The sequence below is a fragment of the Alexandromys fortis genome, unplaced genomic scaffold, assembly GCF_014885135.2.
Source record: "Alexandromys fortis isolate MF-2015 unplaced genomic scaffold, M_Fortis_MF-2015_v1.1 scaffold_45, whole genome shotgun sequence".
Lineage (NCBI taxonomy): Eukaryota > Metazoa > Chordata > Mammalia > Rodentia > Cricetidae > Alexandromys > Alexandromys fortis.
Window position 1 is genome coordinate 4,829,930 of NW_026067926.1, and position 22,070 is coordinate 4,851,999.

The window sequence follows — 22,070 nt, forward strand, 5'->3', positions numbered from 1 at the left end:
ACACACACACACACACACACACACACACACACACACACACACACACGACCTGCTGAGGCTCAGGGAACATCATGTGGTGGCAAGAATGTAGGAGCCGGAGGCTGGTGAAGAGTGCTATGAACTGCTTCTTCTGACGTGGCATGGCTGCTGCACTTGTGATCTTACAGCAGCGCGCACCTGTACAAACCTGCCCAGGTGGGAATACATCAACATTCCAGCATGGATGGCCGAAGGCCAAGACGCCCACTCCTGGTTGAGCATTTAATAGCTGCTGGAAGAATGGTAATAATTTTTACTGGGGGTGTGGCCACCGGTAAGTTGCACAGTCGAGCAACCCTCACTAAACTCCCATTAAGTCCGTATGTGTGTATTTTATGTCCATATATGTATATGTGGACATGAAAATAGGAATTGTTGGGAAGGACTCTCGAGGAAGTAAGAAGGGGATAAAAGAGGGGAAGGGGAGGTGAATATGATTGAAATATAATCATGTATGGCACTGTCAAAGCATACATTTTACTTTAAAGTGAATGCATAATCAAAATAAGCAACTTTCCTGGATTTAGCAAAGCCTCATGTTACAATGTCCAGGTCAGTCAAGATCACTGTTGGGTTGTTTTGTTGTTGTTGTTGTTATTTTTTTTTTTTTTTTTTTTTTTTTTGAGACAGGGTTTCTCTGTGGCTTTGGAGCCAGTCCTGGAACTAGCTCTGTAGACCAGGCTGGTCTCGAATGTTGGGTTGTTTTTAAACTAGTTTATACCTCAGTATTAAACAGCTCTAAATTACTTCTCTCATACATTATACTTCCTTAATTTCTTTAAGCACAGTGACACTGACAGCAAACCAAATTCTAAACTATGTGGTCATATATCCATCATATTGTCAGAAAAGCAGAATATTAGTGGTTAGAGTTCAGTCCCTGGATTAAGAATAAAATCTGTATCTACCCCTACCAGACATCAGAACTGGGCAAGGCTACTTACTCTGTGGACCTCCGTTGCCTCGACTAAATAGAGATAACAAAGTGTTACTATAGTACCATGTGCAATAAGACAGACATGAATTAAGCATTCAAATATTTCACACAGAGTCTTACTCTTAACCCATTAGTGCTAAACAGTATTTAAAAATAAATAATAACCATAAAAACTTGGACCCCTGCAGATGCAAGAAAAGTATGTTTAACCCAAGATGAGTGTTTATTCTGGGCCATTAATATGGTCCCTCCATTACAGAAGAGCATGGATTTAGAGTGGAGCGCTCTGGAGAAAGCTGCGAGTTCTAATTCTGACAGCTGTTCTACTTAAAGAGGAACCTGTGCTTTTACTGCAGTTATATTTGGCTTCGGATTAAAATGTAAGATGATAATGCCTTCCATTTTCAACATCAGAAACGCTTCTTAAACTTTTGTAGGAAGAAATCAATCCCTCATTAATTATCTTATATTTGTGGGAGATGTGATCTCTTGAGAAAAGAGACAGTGGTGTAGGGAAACCGTTTGTTAAAGACGGTCTGATGAATTTCAGAAATCTGAAACCAAACCATGAACCATGTCTGACTGTTCTGCCCGAGTCAACTAGGCACGGTGTGCCACCTCACATACCATCAGCAAAGACTCACTGAGCACACATTCTATGCAAAACAATACAGGAAGTCTTAGAACACAGGCTTCACCAGGTGGCGGTGGTGGTGCACGCCTTTAATCCCAGCAATCTGGAGGCAGAGGCAGGCGGATCTCTGTGAGTTCGAGATCAGCCTGGTCTACAAGAGCTAGTTCCAGGACAGGCTCCAAAGCTACAGAGAAACCCTGTTTTGAAAAACAAAAACAAAACAAAAAGAACACAGGCTGCATTTCTTTATTTCAAGAGCCTTGCGTGTCAAGACACATAGTTAGTAGTGGGACTGGGAATCGAGAGGTAACAACCACAAAGCACACTGTCCATGTAATTGAGAAAATAACTTAATATCTTCATGCCCTTTTATGCAAATGAGGTATTTCCTAAAGCTTTACTGGAGTATAATTTAGAGTTAATAAAATTTATCATTAAAAAATGCATAATTTTGGGCTGGGTACACACACCTTCAAAGGTCCACTCAGGAGACAGGTGGCTGAGTCCCAGAACAGCCTACTCTACACAATGAGTTTTAGGATAGCCTGGACTATGTAGAGAGACTTTGTCTCAAAAATAAAATAAAATAAAATAAAAGAGGAAAAATGTCAAGAGTAGCATAGTCTTATCTACATGGATTTGGTTATAGAGACTTAATAGGGCCGGGCGAAAAAAACAAAACAAAACAAAACAAAAAAAGAAAGAAAGAAACTTAATAGGAAAAAACGTACTGGAGTGTTCTGTAAACAATGAAAATACAATACAATTCAATGAGTTTGGCACGGGCCTGCATTCTACATCACTGGTCATCACACCCAAATCTGCTTTCTATCAACACAGCTTTCTCCCTCTACAGCTCTGCATAATGAAATCATATATTGTTTGCTACTATGAATAAACCTTTGTATACAGCTCACTAGGTACTTACATGTTTTTATCTTTCTTGTGTTATACTCAGGGGTGGAAATGCTCGGTCATAAATGTATATTTAAGCTTATAAGAAAAGGGACTAGAGATGGCTCAGCAGTTAGGAGTACTGGCTGCTCTCACACAGGACCAGTGTTCAATTCCCAGCACCCACAGAGTCTCACAACCGTCTGTAACTCCAGTTCCAGGGATGCGTGCCCTCTTGTAGCCTTTGTCTGCACCAGGCACACGTGTGCTACACACAAACATGCAGGCAAACACTCATACACATGAAATACATCCTTAAAAAGCTACATAGCAGTGGTTTCTCAGTGTTGTACCTTCTGCATTCTCATCAGCAACGAGAATTCTAGCTGTCCCTAAACTCGCTAATGCTTGGTATCATCAGCCTGGTGAGCCATTCTAAAACTGTAGAGGTGAGGGCAGAGAATTCATTGTGGTTTTATGTCCCTGTAATGTCCAATGACAGAATGATATATGTTCTTGTACTTATCTGCCATCTTTGGTCTACTCATATCTTTTGCATATTTTTTAAAAATCAAAATGTACTGGTGAATCTAAGCGTTATTTACATATTCTGAGTAAGTTGTTCACTGCTTAGCATGTGGTTTACAAATACCACAGCAGGGTAGGGGTTGCGCACACCTGTAATCCTAGCATTTGGGAAACAGAGGCAGGCGGATCTCTGTGAGTCTGAGGCGTACCTGGTCTACAAGAGTTAGTTCCAGGACAGCTAGGGCTACACAGAGAAACTCTGTCTCGAAAAAAAAAATCCCAAAAAACAAAAACTTATCACTTATATTTGAATTTAAATGTTCTTAACACTGCTTTTGAAAGAAGAACAGTTTTAAATTGGTCAGTTCTCTATCACCCTCCTTTCTTGACTTCTACTCTCTCCAGTGCTGGGGACTGAACCCAAGGAAGGCCTTAAGCATCCTAGGCAAAAGTGCTCTACTGCTGAGCTACACCTCTGGCCTTAATCTGTCAACATCTTAGTTCCCCTCTGTGGCGGCTTAGCACACACACACACGCACACACACACACACACATATTTATAAAGAGAGAAAGAGAAAGAGAGAGAGAGAAAAAGAGAGAGAGGTTCATTCTATGGGTTCTGTGACTCTAGAGAACCCGGAGCAGTATAAGTTTATCCATGTTTGTGCGGGTGTGTGCACATGGAGGCCAGAGGTGGATATCAGGTGCTTTCAATTCTCTCCATCTTACTTTTTGAGACAGGGTCTCTCACTGGACCTGCAGCTCATAGATTTGGTTAGGCTGGCTGATCAGTGAGTTTCAGGCATCCCCCTGTCTCCATGGCCCCAGGCACAAAGGTTAAAGACACACTGCACAATGCCCAGCTTTTCATGTGGGTGTTGGAGATCCAAGCTCAAGTGCTCAGGTTTGTGCAGCAGGCACCTAACTGATGGAGCCATCTTCTCAGCACCCCATAATGCTACCTTTCTTATGCCCTTGTCTCTCATTTGAAGCAGCATTTGAAAGTATGTTTTAAAATACCTAAATGCCACACTATGAATTAACAAAATCATAACAGAATGGACTCTTTTCTTTCACTTGGATATATGTTCGCTGTTAAACACACACTTGTCAGATAATGTAGAGTTATAAAAATGTTATCATTTCGTCTGGTAGAGAAATGAACCTGCTCAATCAAATAAACATCATACAAACAACAACAACAAACCAAACCAAAAGAGACTGGGAAGACTGAGACAGGAGGATAACCAGAAGTTTAAGGCCAACCTGGGCTTCATGGCAAGACCCTGTCTCAAACTAACTAACCAACCAATCCATATCTACTATATTTAATGCAGAGATAACAAAATTTTCCAATTGAAGAGTAGGACAAGGAGGTTTGCAATAAAGTTCTAGCAGGAACAATCAAGAAAGAAAATTAAATCATTTAAAATACTATCAGAAGTAATAAACTCACAGGAAGCATGATCAACATACAAAACAAAGTATATTCCTCTATATGAGCAATTAATATGCCAATATTTAAGAAACTAGTGCCTTTATAACAGTAATTCTTCCAAACCACAAGGAAAACACATGGGTATAAACTAAACAAAGTAAGTAGTAACTTCTCATTTCCAGTCAGCATGTAAGGGCTGAGAATTGTCATCCACTCACAGAACAAGGAGAGTGTTGAACAGACTAAATGCCAACAGTTCTTAAATCCATTGGAGAACAGGGGTTACAGGGCAAATCATCACCTGTAAAACTGGACAGACAGCCAGGTGCAATGAGTTTACTAAGACAGAAACGTTAATATTTCTGTGTGGTGGTAAACGTCTATAATCCTGGAAGCAGAGTGACTGAGCCAAGTGAATCACAAGTTAGTTCCAGGATACAAGACAAGAACCCACCTCATAGAACAAACAAAATCGGGATGAGAAGCTGGTCATGGAGAAGAAAAACCCGAACTGTAACCTGATAGGCTCTTGAGGGCTATGTGGTCAAGGTCTGAGAGTAAGAAATTCCAAGAGAGCCCAGCCTGTAGTGGGAGGAGCCAACTTCCTCGAGTTTGTCTCAAGGAGCTTTTTAGGGCCCCACAAGGTCAACAAGGGGTGGCCTCACACACACAACTGGTGAAAGGGAACAGTAACTGTATTGAAATAAGCCCAGAATATCTGTTCTTAAACAAACAACAACAACAACAAAAAACAAACAAACAAACTGACTGAAAAGAAATCTTTTCACTGAAACCTAACTAGGCAGCCATCTCAAAAAAGAAGGCACTTTACCACACCTTAACTGAATAGCCAACTCTTCCAGTCTCCTGTCTCAGAGGGGAAAGGACCAGGAAACACCTGTGAGGGCCACGACCCAGAACACAGACATTCCTGAAACTGCGACCTAATTACGGGCTCACAGAATGCTTTCATGCCCTCTGTCATCATAGGGCTCCTAGAGGCTATCACATAGAGAACAGCAGCTCTCAGGCCTTATTTAAGAAGTCTCCAGCAGATGAAGGGATGGCACACTAACCGACAGCACTTGCTGCTATTGCAGGGGATCAGACTTTAGTTTCCAGCACCCATATCAGGCAGCTCAGAACTGCCTGCTAACCGCAGCTCCAAAGGTCTCTATTGTCCTCATCTGGCCTCTGACATCTTCCTCTGGCAACTCATATGCATATGAGCACAAATATAGACACATTAAAGAAAAAAAAACATGACAAATCTTCTTTAAAAGCCCTTAAAACCCACAGAAATAAAGGAGGACAAAGTCTATACATATAGTCAAACTGCAGAACATCAAAAAGAAACTGGTAACTTCCCACATTACTCATAGGCAAGTAAAAGAGTGGTGTGGGAAGTACTTCTGTATATGTGTTACTTTTATTGGTTAATGAATAAAGCTGATTTGGCCTATAGCAGGGCAGAATATAGCCAGACTGAAAAAGATGTAGGCGGAATCAAGAGATACCATGTAGTTGCCAAAGGAGACAGACACCCAGGAACTTTACCGGTAAACCACGAGCCTCATGGTAAAATATAAAATAATAGGAATGGGTTATTTTAAGATGTTTGAGTTAGTTAGGAATATGCTAGAGTCATTGGCCAGCCAGTGTTGTAATTAATATTATTAGTTTCTATGTTATTATTTGGGTCTGGGCAGCCAGGAAATGAATGAGCAGTCTCCACCTACATAGGAGTGACTGGAACCACACTGAAACAGGCCTATTGCTCCCTGAACAGCCAGAGAATTACTACCCTACTCAGCAATATCACTGCTAGGTATATATGCATGAGAAATAAAAATCTCTGTCCATATGAAATGTGTATGGGTATGAATTTTCATAACAGGATCATTATAATGGCCACAAAAGATGGAAATAACCCAAATATCCATTGACAACAAGGTACCAGTTAGAATAAGAAAACTGTAGAATGTATCCATGAATTGCAACCAAGAGGAATTACATTTTCGTGCATGCTACTATGTGGACACTACCTGAAAATGTTATGCAAAATACCAATGATAAAAGAGCACATATTATGATTCCCTTTATATGAACTCTACAAGGTAGAAAACAGAGTCAGAAAGTGGATTAGCCGGGGTAGGTGGGGTGAGGACTAAGAGCTCTACAATTGGCTAAGTCTAAGCTGATGCTGGATGTACAGCTGTGACCATACAAACCAGAGAGTGTCAAACCGTACATTGTAAGGTATGGGTTGAATGGCGTACGAATGTATCTCAGGAAATCTCTTACAATAAAACCATGCACTTCATGGTTCAGGGCCTGTGTCCCTGTCCACGGTCACTGACGCCAGCCTTCAGTGCAGTTCAGCAACACACCAAGCTTCCAAGCTCCTACATGAAAATGTAGTGGGGAGTGGAGAGGCCTCTAGGGCCTTGCATGCATGTTTCCATCTACCCGGAACACTCAGGCCCCTTCTTTCTTTGGCCAGTTCATACATGATCTTTAGATATTGTCTTATTCATGAATTTATATATAAATGTAGAAGCCAGGCATGGTGGCATATCCCTTTAATCCCAGTATTTGGGAGGCAGAGGCAGGTGGTGGGTTTGAGGCCAGCCTAGCCTACAGGGCAATTTCCAGGACAGCCAGAGATACACAAATAAACCCCATCTCAAAAAACAGAATCAAACCAAACCAAGCCAAACAACCAAAAAAAAAAAAAAAAAATTTACATGGGGCTGGAGAGATGGCTTAGTAGTTAAGAGCACTGAGTGCTCTTCCAGAGGACCTAGGTTTAATTCCCACATGGCAGCTCACAACTTCCTCTAACTCCAGTTCCAGGGATCTGTCACCCTCACACAGACATACACACAGGCAAAACACCAATGCACATATAATAAAATAAAGTCAATCATTTAAAAAAACAAATAACTTTAAAAGTTTTAAGTAATAACAACAATTAAAGAAAAACAGGCCATGAATTTGGGAGGGAGGATATATGAAAAGGGTGGCAGAGAGGAGAGGTAAGAAATGACACAACTATTTTAATGAAAAATCAATATACATATTTAGTTTTTTAAAAGGAGGGGAAACTGTCATTTGTCTTGTAGCCGTTGCTAACCTTCCTGTCTCAGAGGCAGTCAGTGAGCTGTCTCAGTGCTGTTCTCAGCGGCTTCCCAATGACCCGTTCAGTTGTTTGGATCACCCACTAGACTCGGCCTACTTTCTTGTGTCTGGGCCTACAGAAAGTAAATGACAAGTACTTTTTGAAGATTAGGATAAACCAATCATCTGTTTTGTGAACCTCTGCCATCTCATAATAAGGGTTAAAAAAAAGTCCCCTTCTAAGAAGAGTCACATAATACTGGAAATATTTAATGCTAAAGAAAAAAAGTACTGACACATAATTTAACTAACAAAATACATGAGGTAGTTAATGTTCAGACATGCTAAGCAAACTCTGAAATGGCAAAATAATGATCTGTCTTATGTGGATAAGCATTTTTCAGATATATCCATGTTTAAATTGACAGGAAAATAGAGATTTTTTTTTAAATATTTATTTATTATGTATACAATGTTCTGTCTGAGTGTATGCCTGCAGGCCAGAAGAGGGCACCAGACCTCATTACAGATGGTTGTGAGCCACCATGTGGTTGCCGGGAATTGAACTCAGGACCTTTGGAAGAGCAGGCAATGCTCTTAACCACTGAGCCATCTCTCCAGCCCCGAAAATAGAGATTTTTAAGTAAGTCTTTTATTTATTCTTTGACAACTTTGTAAGCTGTATACAGTGTGTCTTATTAGGGTTTTTATTGCTGTTAAGAGACACGATGACCACTGCAGCTCATAAAGGAAAACATTTAACTGGAGCTGGCTTACAGTTCAGGGTTTAATCTGTTATCATCATGGTAGGAAGCACAATGAATGGCAGACATGGTGCTAGAGAAGGAGCTGAGAGTTCTACATCTGAATTGGCAGGCAGCTGGGAGACCCAGGACCTGGCTTGAGCATCTGAAACTTGAAGCCCACAGTGACATGGGCACACAAGGCCACACCTACTCCAACAAGGCCATACTTCCCAATAGTGTCACTCCCTATACCCTATGGGGGTCATTTTCATTCAAACCACCACACAATGTATTTGATCACCTCCACCTCCCCATTTCCACTCTAATATATCTCTCCCCACTTTCATGTGCATCCCCAACAACCTCCCTGCCCATGTTTGTTGTGGTCCAATGAGTCCAACTGGTATTGCCTGTTGGAATGTGGACTGATCTTGTTGGTTTGCCCTTGTGCAGGTGACCACAGCTGCAGTGAACTCCAGACTGCAACAGCTCTATCATGCCCAAAAGACAGCAGGAAAATCCAGCTTTGATTCTCAAATACTTCTTCCTATTTGAATCTTCTCCTGCAGTGATGCATGACAGGTTGTAAATATCTACTTACGGGAAGGTCTGCAAAATTAAGCCCAAGAGAATACTAGCTTGGTGCATTCTTACCAATGATGGATCAGGACAGTTAGTATAGATTCCATCTAGAGTCTGAAATGACATGTGATGACCTTTGTATAGATTTTCTTCATGGTTAATGGACTTGAAAAGCATTTTGCCAGGAAATTTTCAGAATTTGGGCGTAGGATAGAAGCATGAGCTTATGGCAGGAGGAAGCTGAGGAAATCGTCTTTCTACACTATCAGTAGTTTTTGTGAAGATGCCTAGCAATTTGATAATTAAGAAATTCCCTTCCAGAGGACCAAACACCTGCCTAAAAACCTCTGAAAATGCAATAGCATGTTTTCTTTTGAGCAGATCTCAGTGTGTAGAGTTCCAGGCCAGCTGATGCTAAATATCACATTTTGAAGTCTAAATTAATGGAAAAGTAAAAGTTGAAAAAAGAAGAGTTCTAAACAAAGGTAAAGCAGCTTTCCTTAAATCACAAACTAGCAATAACACACATTGACATTAAGGTGAGCTGATTTCTCACCGCCAGGCAGGTGACAGGGCCAGAAGACTAAATGGCAACTCAACCGAGGAGGAACTACAGGAACCCTCTTTCATTTTATGAATCATGCTTACATCTAACAGTTCAGAGAAAGAAAGCTTTCACAATCAGAGGTATTTCAAATGTCAGGAATGTGCATTAAACAATCTGCCTTCGTGGCTTTAAACAGCATGAACACTCCAGAAGACGGAGAGGAAATGCTCTGGTGATGTGTGCTCACTCAAGTTCTCGGGAGGAAAGCTGACTGAAGGGTAAACGCAGAGCAAGAGCTGTGGGATCTATAGTCTTCTGAGAAGCAAAGTTTTTGAAACATCAAACTTAAAAGAAATACCACGAAGTAAATTATATATAGCAATTCCAAAAGCAGACTCAGTATACTAATAGGTCAGTTAAAAAGGAAGCAATTGTTTCAGAAATAAGCTTAAAATAAACTTTGATTTTTTTTTTTTGAGTATTCAATTGTGTGCTTCTGATGTTAAAAAATTCTTTCCCAATCCCAGAGTTCTTATCGATAATGGGGCTGCAATGATTACAACACATACATTAAAACTTCTACTGCATGCAACTAAATAATTACAATAAAAAGGCACATTTATAGTTATGTGTGCAGTAGTTATAGGATTTAATGCCATGTGGCCATAGTGGCCAACCTGTAATTCCAGCATTTTGAAGGAGAAGACAGGGGATCCCAGGTGCAAGATGGCTAGAGAGACTAGCTGTATAGGAGCTCTCTGGGTTCAGTTGAAATTCTGCCTCAATGAATAGGGTGGACAGTGATTGAGAAAGACTTCCAACCTCAACTTCAGGTCTCCACACCATGTATAGGTACACAAACACATCTGTACACACATGAATACACATATATTTGCATGAAAATGTGTATAGTATCCACATGTTCCACAACCCAGGATTCAACCAATCCCATATTGAAAATATTCAAGGGGTAAGGGAAGGGAACAAAACTGCACCTATACTGAGGATACTAACAGCTTATATTTTTCCTTACCATTAACCCCTAAAACATTACAATGCACAACGATTTACTCAGCTCTTCCACTGCATTATGCATCATAAATAATTGAGATGAAAAAGCAAACAGAAGGAGAGCCTGGTTTATTAGCAGACAGTATTCAGTATTACATCACAGACTTGGGCATCATGGCAGTGGCTGCTGACCCCAATCACCCATGGGCACTGAAGAATGAATGAATACATACATGTATATAACGCTCAGTAAAATGATTCTATTCTGGAAACTGGAAAACAAGAATGAAAATTGCTGTGGGAATTCCTTTTTGCTAATAACTTTTTGGATAGCAGCCTTAGGGTATGGTTTCTGTGTGAGAATATGATCTCTTATGAAGGAGAGGAAGGGTCTCTTGCTCTCTTGGGAGGTGGGAGCAGAAGCAAGCTTGTGCAGCTGTTCACATCTCTCTGGTAAAGCGGCGGGACATGGCAGCTTCCACCTTGTTCTGTATTCTGTGAGTCTGTTTCCCTTTGAATTCCCATTTCCTTTTGTGTCCCATAATAAAGACAGTTTGTAACTCTTGCATTATCTCTCGCTTTAGAAAATCTGGATAGTTTAATTGAAAGTAAAAATTTCTATTATCACCTATATATACTTTTGTTTTCTGGGTGAGAGACCATGCATTTCTTGAATTGGATGGTAGTACCTAGGAAAATAACAACTCACTGTGAATCTAGAAATGTGCAGGTATAATGAAAACTGTATTCAGATGTTCTACTCAGGGTTATGGTTTACAAGCCATAATAAAGGCCCTGGAGATGATCTGTTGGCTTAGCCTGTCAAGTATCTGCAAAGGACAGAGACATTTTCATACTGAGGCAGAGTTGCTGCAGGCAAGGACTAAGGCAAGAAACAAATTAGAGATTCAGTCTTCTTGGGATTGCACAATGGAGTAGGTGTTTAGCAGTTTTCTTTCTCACTTCTCAAATGGGATCTCAAGTGTTTCAGTTCAGAAAAAAAAAAACTAGTTCTGTCCTCAATTCTACCTAATCTGCTAATACTGAAATAAAGGCCACTCAGGCTGGGGAGATGCCTCAGTGGTGAAAGTACTTTCTGTGCAAGTGTGAGGACTGGAGTTCAAATTCTAAGAACCCAGGCATCCTAGGATCAAGATGGCTAGAAAGACTAGCTGTATAGGAGCTCTCTGGGTTCAGCTGAAATTCTGCCACAATGAATAGGGTGGATGGTGATTAAAAAGACTTCCAACTTCGACCTCAGGTCTCCTCACATGTGTACAGACAGGTACACAAACACACCTGCACATACACAATACACATACACACATGTACACATAAAGAAAATAAAGGGCACTCAAAAATCACTCACAAAGTTAGAGAGAAAGGGACAATAGTTTTCAGTATACTGCCAACACGGACAGTATACTGAGTGCTTCTGAGAGCCACAGTACAGTATTACTGCTTCATATGGGCTCATTTGACTCTCAATTTAACCAACAAGGGACCTAATAACAAGTTACGTACTTAGTTGTTAGCTAGGAAGAACCTGGTTAGGAAATGTACCAGGTCTGCTTCCAGTCAGGTTCACAGTTTATTATTTGGGAATATCTGAGCAGAACAGTTCAATTTTTCTTGAATATTTATCTAAAGACAAAATCTTAGAAACCCCAGCAAAGATATTTCATCAATACTGACATTTACAAGGTGGGGCATTTCCCATGGAGAACTATTTTGGGTAGAAAACTGTAAAGTAATCTAGTGTTTTTGTACTTAATAAAGTAGTATAGCATTACTTTATAGTTTAAGTTCTGATAAAAAGCACATTTTCAAATTAATATAGTTGCCAATCTTACTTCCTTTTAAAATTGTATAGAAACCTTGGGCCTAGACCTTCATGACAATTTCTCTGATATATTATATAAAATTACTTTTTAGAGCCACACATTACAATGACTTCTTAGGGGTAGTTTAAAAAAATGAAATTCCATTTGATTAAGCTCATTAAAGAAGAGATTTTTCAAAATAATGTAATTTAAAAATTGTTTGGAGACTTATCACATAAAATAAGAAACATCCAACCAAAATTGTCAGCAGTTCTGTTCCTCCCATCAGTTTCCTCAGTGCAACCCAGCAGGGCCTGGCTCCCCAAGTTATTTACACTTTCCCTAATCATCCCCTTTCCACAGGACACAGAGCTCAGTAACAACTGGCTAGTACACTTTTATTTCATCACTATTTTATTTGCCTTCCTTAACGGGTGAACCATCTCAAAATAGGTTCCCCCCAAGCTCATGCAAACCCACAGATCCACCAACTGCATTCATTACCACTCTCTTCCTCCATCTCTACATTGTCTCACACAAACACGAATTATCAATGAATCAGTGTCTATGAGAATGCAGCTCCAGCACATAAAATTACTTAGTTATTGGTATCAGATAGATCTAAAATTAAACGATCCTGGCACCAGTTAAAACTCAGGAAACTAGGGCTGGAGAGATGGCTCAGCGGTTAAGAGCATTGCTTGCTCTTCCAAAGGTCCCGAGTTTAATTCCCAGCAACCACATGGTGGCTCACAACCATCTGTAATGAGGTCTGGTGCCCTCTTCTGGCCTGCAGTACATACATTTAGACAGAATACTATAAACATAATAAATAAATAAAATAAACATTTAAAAAAAACTCAGGAAACTAGATGCTGGTGAAGCAGAAGGAATGAGAATGTAGACCAGAACTGTCAGGTAATCTTAAGAGATTATCAACTGCTCTTTGAGAAGGCAGAGTTGTAAAAGGTGGGTATGGTTGCAGGGAATTAAATTCTTTTGTGGGAGGGTAGGGGCGCAGGGTTTCTCTGTATACAGCCCTGGCTATCTTGGAACTCTGTAGAAGAGCCTGAACTTGAACTCAGAAATCTGCACCTGCCTGTGCCTCTGCCTCCCAAGTGCTGGGATTAAAGGCTTGTGCCACCATGCCTTTAGAGAAGGTTCAAATCTGTGGTTCGAATGCTTCCAGTAAAGGAAGGGGAGTACTAAACAGACCAGGGTGCTGGGGCAGGACTCACCTGAAAGGCCATAGATTCCTTCTCTGAGCATGAGCGGCTCTAGGAGGACTGCACCTACAGTCCTCAGGCTGTATCTCATTAAGGGAACACAACTTAAGTTCTCTGTCCAAAAGCTACAGGTCATCTAAGCAGGTAAAGGCTCTTGCTGCCAAGTCGGACAAGCTAGTCTGGTTCCAGGACCCACGTGGTGGTGTAAGCAGAGGATGGACTCCCAAGGCTGTGCTCTTGTCACCACATGCATGCCATCCCCCCACAAATAACAGAAGAACTGTGTTTGTTGTTGTTGTTTGGAGACAGGGTCTCTCTATGTAGCCCTGGCTGTCCTGGAACACACTATGTACACCAGGCTAGCCTCGAATTTACAGAGATCACCTGCCTCTGCCTCCTGTAATAAAGTTTTTTTTTAAGCTAAATGAGTTAACTTTTTTCCTTAATAGTCATATTATCAATTTGGTATATATTTCTGTTACCCAATTTTAATTTGTATTCGGTGTTAGAATTTACTTTTTGTATAAGTTTTTGAATATATGAAACACGTACATAATTCAAACAGAAAGAACTCCTAATTCACTAAAGTGGTGGCTCCGTTCTCATATAAGCTCTGCATTGGCTGGAATGCCTATTCCGGTGCGGTAACATCTACACTTACAACATAAAAGTACACAGTATTTATAGTCAACTCTAAGACAGCTGCTTGTAGCTACTAAAAAGACTATAGCTATGGTAGCACATGCCTTTAACCCCAGAACTTAGAAGACGGAGGCAGGTGGATCTCTGTGAGTTCAAGGCCAGCCTGGTCTACAAAGTGAGTTCTAAGACAGTCAGAGCTGCACAGGGAAACCCTGTTTTAAAACCAAAACCAAAACAAAAGTTCTTCAAGAGTTAGCACCATAAATTTTGTATGTGTGCACACCTGTAATCCTCAAACAGACCTTTGAGTTATGTTACCCATGAACACATGCTAAGGAATGGCCCAGGCAGAATCTGACCACAAGCTCCAGACACCAGCTTTGTATGATGCAGAGGACTGAATTTCAGGGCCTTAAATTTTTTGGTCATAGTAAAAGGTTTCTGAAAGCCCAATAAACAAAATTCAGACAACAACCCTGAGGTGTTTTCAGTCATGCTGGCCTGTGTTCTGCATCCTTGTTTCTAAACACATTTGCATTAAATGTTGTCTTTCCATGCAAAGCGAACAACACTGGCTGAGATACCTCAGTTCAGGTTTGAGACTCCTCTATGTTGTGAACTGTGGTGTTTTTATTGTACACACAGACATTTCTGAACATAATGGAAAACAAAGACTTTTAGTGTTTTTCTTCAGCATTTATCAAATTATCTTTGGAGTACACTATGTCAAAAAATGTTTGATTTTAAAAACTGTTTGAGTTGCTGACTTCAGTTTCATTAATGAAAAGTCATCAAATGAATTTTGGCTTGGGATTAGGACAGAACTGCCAAGCACTCCTGCAATGCAGAGCCCACATCTGCCATTTTGTACCATGTATTATGTGAAGTAGCATTCTCAGCTCTGACAATCATCAAACCAAAATACTGATCAACTGAACAATGTCGATCACGCTCTATGCCTTACAGTAGCAAATATTCAGCCAAGACGGAATTCTCCATGCAAAATAAGTACGTCCTTCTCATCAATATGTAAATTTGCTTTTGCCTTTGTTATACAGTAGAATTATATGTATACTAACGGGTTATTTTAAAAATAAATTTCTTGGGGCTGGAAAGATAGCTCAGTGGTTAAGAGTATGAGAGCATGGATTTAGTTTCCAGCACACTTGTCTGGTAGCTCATAATTGCCTGTAACTCCAGCTCCAGGGGATGCCACACCCTCTCCTGGCCTCTGTGGACACTGCACTCATGTGTGGACACACATACACACACACAATTAAAAACAAAAATCTTAGAATAAGTGTGACTAATTACAATGTTGAATGTTTAGTTTGCACACATCTTCCACAAGCCTACTATGATGCTTAATACTGTCCATTCGACAGGGTCTAGAATCACCTATGAGACAAACGTTCATACTGTCCACTCGACCTCGACAGGGTCTAGAACCACCTATGAGATAAACCTTCATACTGTCCACTCGACAGGGTCTAGAACCACCTATGAGATAAATCTCGGGCATGTCTATAAGGAGTTTTAGAAAGGGTTAATTGATGTCAGAAGACTCATCCTAAATGTGGGCGACACCATTCCAGGGGCAAAGGTCCTTGACTGAATAAAGAGAAGAGGAGCTACAATCCAACTCATCTATCGCTGATGCAAATACAAAATAAAATAAAATTGAAAACATTTTGCAGATACAAAATGCTGCCTGCTTCTACCTTCCCTGCACGACAGACTGACCCTCAAACTGTAAGTCAAAACAAGCCTCTCCTTTCTTAAGCCGCATTTGTCAGGTATTTTGTTAAAGCAATGAGGAAAATTAACACATACATCTACATACGTGGTTCCTGGTGCAATGGGGTTGCTATTGGAGAGTAAACATGAGCAATCTGCCCTCCCTCAATCCCCAAATACAGGGTCTTGCTTTGAACCCCTAGCTGGCCTGGGCTGTGCAGTACAGGGCAGCCTCTAAGTTGTACTGCTCCTCCTTGCCTAGGATCCCAAATGCCGGGACTACGGTGTGCTCTCCTATGCTTTTTCCTTGCATTCTTAGCTAACCACATACTTCTTGCTATAAATGTGTGTCATAGGACATAAAACTTCTATGGAACAACTAAGAAATATGCATCCTTAGGAAAACCACTATATCATACTTTGCCATGATTCATACAATTTTCAAAAATACTAGATAAATATGCCCTGAATCTCTTGTGTGTCTATGCATGTATGAATACTAGTCCAAAACAATTGCATTAGTCAATGTCAATAAATTCAATCAACATTTATTTAAAAAAAACTCCTTCAAGCCCCATTGAAGTGACTGAATATTCAGACAGACAGACAGATACATTAGAATTATATAGCAGCATGGGGAAAGGGCAAGGACTTGTCAGGAAAGCACAAAGTTAATAAGTTTCTGGATGTCTAAAAGAGAAGCAGACTAACAGAAAGGGAGCTACTGTCCCTGTATCAACATGGGCAAAAGATGGTCATTTTTATTACAGAAGTGAATGGATTTTCCAAAAACACCCAGCAAAACCACCAGGTCAGAAAACCAGCAGCTGAGTTCAGGAACAAGCTGTGCAACAAGTCAGTGGGGAATGAGCACTGGGAACGGCACTTTTCGGCTGGGTATGGACTGCTTGAATAGTCAAATTGGGAACTTGCTGCAACTGGCTCTTAAGAAAGAGGCCAGAGAACAGTGAGCCATGAAGGAGAATAAACACACTATTATAGTTAACTCTGGGCTAAAAAGGGACAAAAGTATTGTCAACTACTTCCAGAGGCAAAAAATAAATAAAAGAAATAGCACAGTGCAGGGAAACCTATAATGCACCTACCATCTCTGATAACAAGAATGTTAAATCTTTTTTTTTTTTTTTTGATTTTCGAGATTTCGAGACAGGGTTTCTTTGTAGTTTTTGGTGCCTGTCCTGGAACTAGCTCTTGTAGACCAGGCTGGCCTTGAACTCACAAAGATCCTTCTGCTTCTGCCTCCCTAGTGCTGGGATTAAAGGCATGCGCCACCACCGCCAGGCAGCGGCAAGAATGTTAAATCTTAAGTGCTTTTTTGGTTCATGAAAGTCAACACTGGGTGCTCACGCCACTGTGTGACATGTGACTCTGCAAACCTTATTGGGATGTTGGCACATTACCTGTCTGACATGAAAAAAGGGGGGAATTAAAACATTGCATTGTGTTTATTTACAGAAGTAAAGAGCTACAGGATGATCTTAAGGACTAGTTTAGGAATCTAACTAGTATTGACAAGGTAACTGATCAACCTATATATTATAATATATATTTCATCTTATATTGTTTTAAAGTTGGGAATGATATAGGGTAGCTATACCTTATTTTTCAAATGAAAACCAACTGATGTATCAAAAAAATTAGTCTATGAATACATAACTACTGAAGAACTTGATATATGCATATATATATCCCAGCCCCTTTCCCCTTGGGCATTCTTACCCTTCCTTCGTACAGAACATAGCTAAAACAAACTCCTCACCCAGCCACTGCACTCTGTATGTGCCTACTCCTACTCTTCAACTCCGGTTCAAAACCTTTGTGTCAACCATGACACCTCCTTTTTTCCTGCCATCTGCAAGCTTGGGCTGAACACTACCTAATATAAAAAGAATAACACATCATATCCCCTTTCTCAAGGAACTTTTTAAAAATTCTGTACTGTAATAGCTGGGTATGGTGGCTCACATCTGAAATCCCAGCACCAGGCAAGCTGAAGGAGAATTATACTGAGTTCAAGTCTAGCTTGTAACTTACAGGGCTATTGTGTAAGACCTTGTCTCAAAAGAAACCAAAGCAAGAAAAATCTATCTGTCTGTCTGTCTACCTACCTATACACACACACACACACACACACACACATGTATATGTGTGTTGCAAGAAACACACGAATCTATCTACATAAACATATGTATATATGTTGCAAGAAACACACAAAAAACCACGACACAGGCATGGTCGTGGCACCTCAAGAACTGTGCAAGTTGTTAAGGTGAAATCACAAAGGCTTTATAGAGAAGCCATTGAAGATGCTTGCCAGATGGGCAGGGTGCAGATAAAACAGGGATCAGAATGAACATGAGGGCTTTGCAGGCTGAGAAAATTTAAGTAAAATATCTGAGGTAAGAAGAGAGTTGTACTTGGAACATAGTAACAAAGAGATGCTAGAATACAGAGCTCTTTAAGGAGAAAATGGGACCAAAGATTGAGGAGAGAGTGAGCCACGCTCATAACTGCCAAGTGCCTTTTGTTTTACGCACGCAGATGCACTCGTGGTGTCTGTCCAAGTACACATGCAGTGTTAAAGGCTAGGATCAGCTCTGCGGGCAAGTCCCATAACTCTTTCATCCCTCTGCATGGTGAAAACAGTACTTACATAAGGATATTGCGAGGATTAAATTAGTTAACACAGATAAAGCCTGGAACAGTATCTGTCACAAAGTGCTATGCTAAGTATTTACTATGATTATGCTTGTACTCTGAAAAGATAAAATTAGCAGCAATGTAGAGGAATACACTGGAACAGAAATTTCTTTGCTGTACCTCCTTTACTCATGCAGTTCCACTTTCAAGGACAAGTACTGCAGAAGACCTCCTGATTATTTAAATACGCATTATTAAATGCGTCACCTGTTATGTTCAAAACCTACTTCCTTTTCAATCATCTGGACCATCTGGACTATTTTATCTTTGCGGAGTACAGGTACTTCAAGGATAATTTTTTTTCATGTGCTTAAATATAATCTTCTAAATAGGAGCTGGAGCTGGCTTGGTGGTTGAAAGTACCTGTTGTTCACACAGAAGACTGGGTTCAATTCCAGCACCCACACAGTGGCTCACAACACTCTGTAACTCTTAGTCCCACTGTATCTGGAGTTGTCTTCTGACCTCAGTAGACACTAGCCATGCAAGTGGTATACATATAAAGATGAAAGCAAAAACATTCATATGCATCAAATAAATAAATCTAAAGAACTCTCAGGGCTAGAGACAGCTCAGTGCTTAAGAAAAGCACTGGTTACTTTTTGAGAAGATCTGATTTGATTCTCAGTCTCTACATGGCAGCCTACAGCCATATGTAACTTCTATTCCAGGGGATCCAACACCCTCTTCTGGCCTCCATAAGCACCAGACTCACAGAAGGTACACCAACATACAAGCAGGCAAAACACCATACACATAAAATAAATGAAATATTTTTCAGTTTAAAAATCCTTCTGAGTATTCAATACAAGTTCCTTTTGAACCCAACACTTGTGTATCTTTTGTTGTGAGAATGGAAATAAGCCCAGTGATTTAGGGAATACCTGGGGGACAGCAAGGAACATTCATAATAAGATAAAGATTTGCTTTATCAAAAGGACGGAAATTAATAAAGGAAATAGTCACATTTTGCATCATCTATGAGGGGCTTGAGACTGCCATTGTAAGTTAGTAAACTGATTAACGCAAGTGACCTGAATATGGTCTATTTAAAGAGAACTTCTATCATCATGGGTGAAACTGACCCCATGAGGCTACAAAGTAAACAGTATCTTGCAAACAAAGAGCCTAAACAAACTGCTCTTCCCTTTTCTTATCTGAGTCATCCAACAGCACTTTTCTTTACTCCTGTTTAATCTCTGGCTATAGGCTAAGGCCTTAGCTGAGCAGATCTATATTAAAGTCAGCAGCTGCCTTCTGCTCAATATATACAGCAGCAAGTGTCAAAATGCCAAATGTGACATTTTATTTATAGCCGAGTCACATAAAGAATCACATAAAAAAGTGCAGCACGTTTCTAATTAAAAATAAGTCAATTAAAGGAGTAAGTCAAAGAAATGTCTACCTCAAAACTGAACTGTGGTCATGCACTGAAACATACAGAAGCAAATCATACATGCTGGCTGGTGCATACACACAGACACATGGACACACAGATACAGACTCTCTGTCAGTTCTGGAGCAGTCGGTCTCAGAGGGACATCATAATTCTCCTTGTTCTATGAAAAGCTGGCAAGCACTCAGTATAACTTACAGTTAACAACAGAGCACACAGAAGGCCAGTATTAGAGACATTATTGAGAAGTGACTCCTAGTCAGGCACTTCTTTATTAGACTATGGTCTAAACATGAAACTGCCCCAATTTTGTTACAAAATGGAATGGCTTCTGTAATTATTAAGCTTTGGAAAATCTAGGAAGTACTTAAGAACCAACCAAACAAAAAACATCAGTAGCACAAGTTTGAAAGAAAACATTCTGATAACCAAAGCATTATGAGCGAGTAAAGCTGTATGAAATGACACCTATATGTATGAGTATGAGCTGACACCTCCATGCGTGAGTATGAGCTGACACCTCCATGCGTGAGTATGAGCTGACACCTCCATGCGTGAGTATGAGCTGACACCTCCATGCGTGAGTATGAGCTGACACCTCCATGCGTGAGTATGAGCTGACACCTCCATGCGTGAGTATGAGCTGACACCTTCATGCTGCCACTGTGTGACCTGAGCTCCTGGGGAACAGTTAGGAAGGCATAAGGTCAGTCTATAAAAAAATTACCCACAGGTTACTTAATTTAAGATTTATGATGCAATAACAATTTCACAGACAACAGCATTTCACTATGCACCCAATGTCCCCCATAATGTTATATATGATGCCCACTGGCTAAGTATATGCAGTGAAGTGTGGGGAAAATAAACTCACATGTGTATTACAAAAGCTGTGAAACCAAAAGAAATACTCAAAGAGCTATCTCAGCCAGAGTGATGGCCACACTTGTGATTCAGCACCTGGGAGGTCATCCTCAGCCTGGAATACATGAAACCCTTTTTTAAAAACAAAAACCTGCAATCGGTCTAAAAATAATAACATGGCTAAAACTGACAATGGAATGCAACTATATGTTGCTTTGTTCTAAGCCTGTGCATCTCTCCCAGGATGTTTGGATACCTCTCACTTGGAAAAATTTTCACTCTGTTCTAGATACACATAAACCCAAGGCTCTCTTAGTTTGGGTGCTTACATGTATCCCATTAAGTTTATATTGCCACTACACTACTGTGCAGTCCTTCTGCTCAGAATGGACCCCGCTGGGTTTCAAGAACAGTCAACTACAGACATACCATGCTGTCTTAAATCTTCTTTTGCAACAAGGCAGGGCATAAGTAAACAAATAAGACAGACAATGCAAAAGAGAAACCCTCAAAAAGCCAGGCGTCTGGCTTTCTCTATAATAGTACTAACTACGATAATATCCAGGCATTTGCTGTGTATCAGACAATGTGTTGATCCCTCACTGCTCCATTTTTTCTTAATGACCATCTTTTGAGCAAGGCAGAGATGTCTCACACTTTTAATCCAAAACTTAGGAGGCAAAAGCAGATGGACCTGAGTTGGAGGCCAGCCTGATCTACAGAGCAAATTCCAGGATAACCAGGGCTATACAGAAACTCTGCCTTGAAAAATAAAACAAAACAAAAATCATCTTTTAAGCTATCACCTCTGTTTTATAGCAGAGAGATATTGCATGCCTCAAATCATGGAACTAATAAAGAGACTCCAAGAATCAAAACTAAAATCTGCCTGCCTCCAAATAGCTCTAAAACAAACCCTTATTTGTCAAGCAACGAGTCAAACAACGACACTGATTTGGTCACGCTAAATAGTAAAGGACTGATTCTTGTGACTATTATTAAATCACTTTTAAGTGGGACTATGGCAGGTGCCACCAACCTAATGAATACACAATCAGCCATCACTTGGCAATTTCCTTTTCTGAATTTCTTCTTCTTCTTCTTCTTCTTCTTCTTCTTCTTCTTCTTCTTCTTCTTCTTCTTCTTCTTCTTCTTCTTCTTCTTCTTCTTCTTCTTCTTCTTCTT

At 40.3% G+C, this 22,070-nt stretch overlaps 1 protein-coding gene and 1 non-coding gene across 2 annotated transcripts in view; one reads left to right on the top strand and one right to left on the bottom strand.

Annotated features, from left to right (window-relative positions):
* Nucleotides 1–22,070, bottom strand: part of Mosmo (modulator of smoothened) — a 64,465-nt gene that overhangs the window by 34,606 nt on the left and 7,789 nt on the right. The window lies entirely within an intron of this gene.
* Nucleotides 17,233–17,335, top strand: LOC126502420 (small nucleolar RNA U13). Its single transcript, XR_007591925.1, has one exon. It is a non-coding gene; the product is annotated as a small nucleolar RNA U13 (small nucleolar RNA).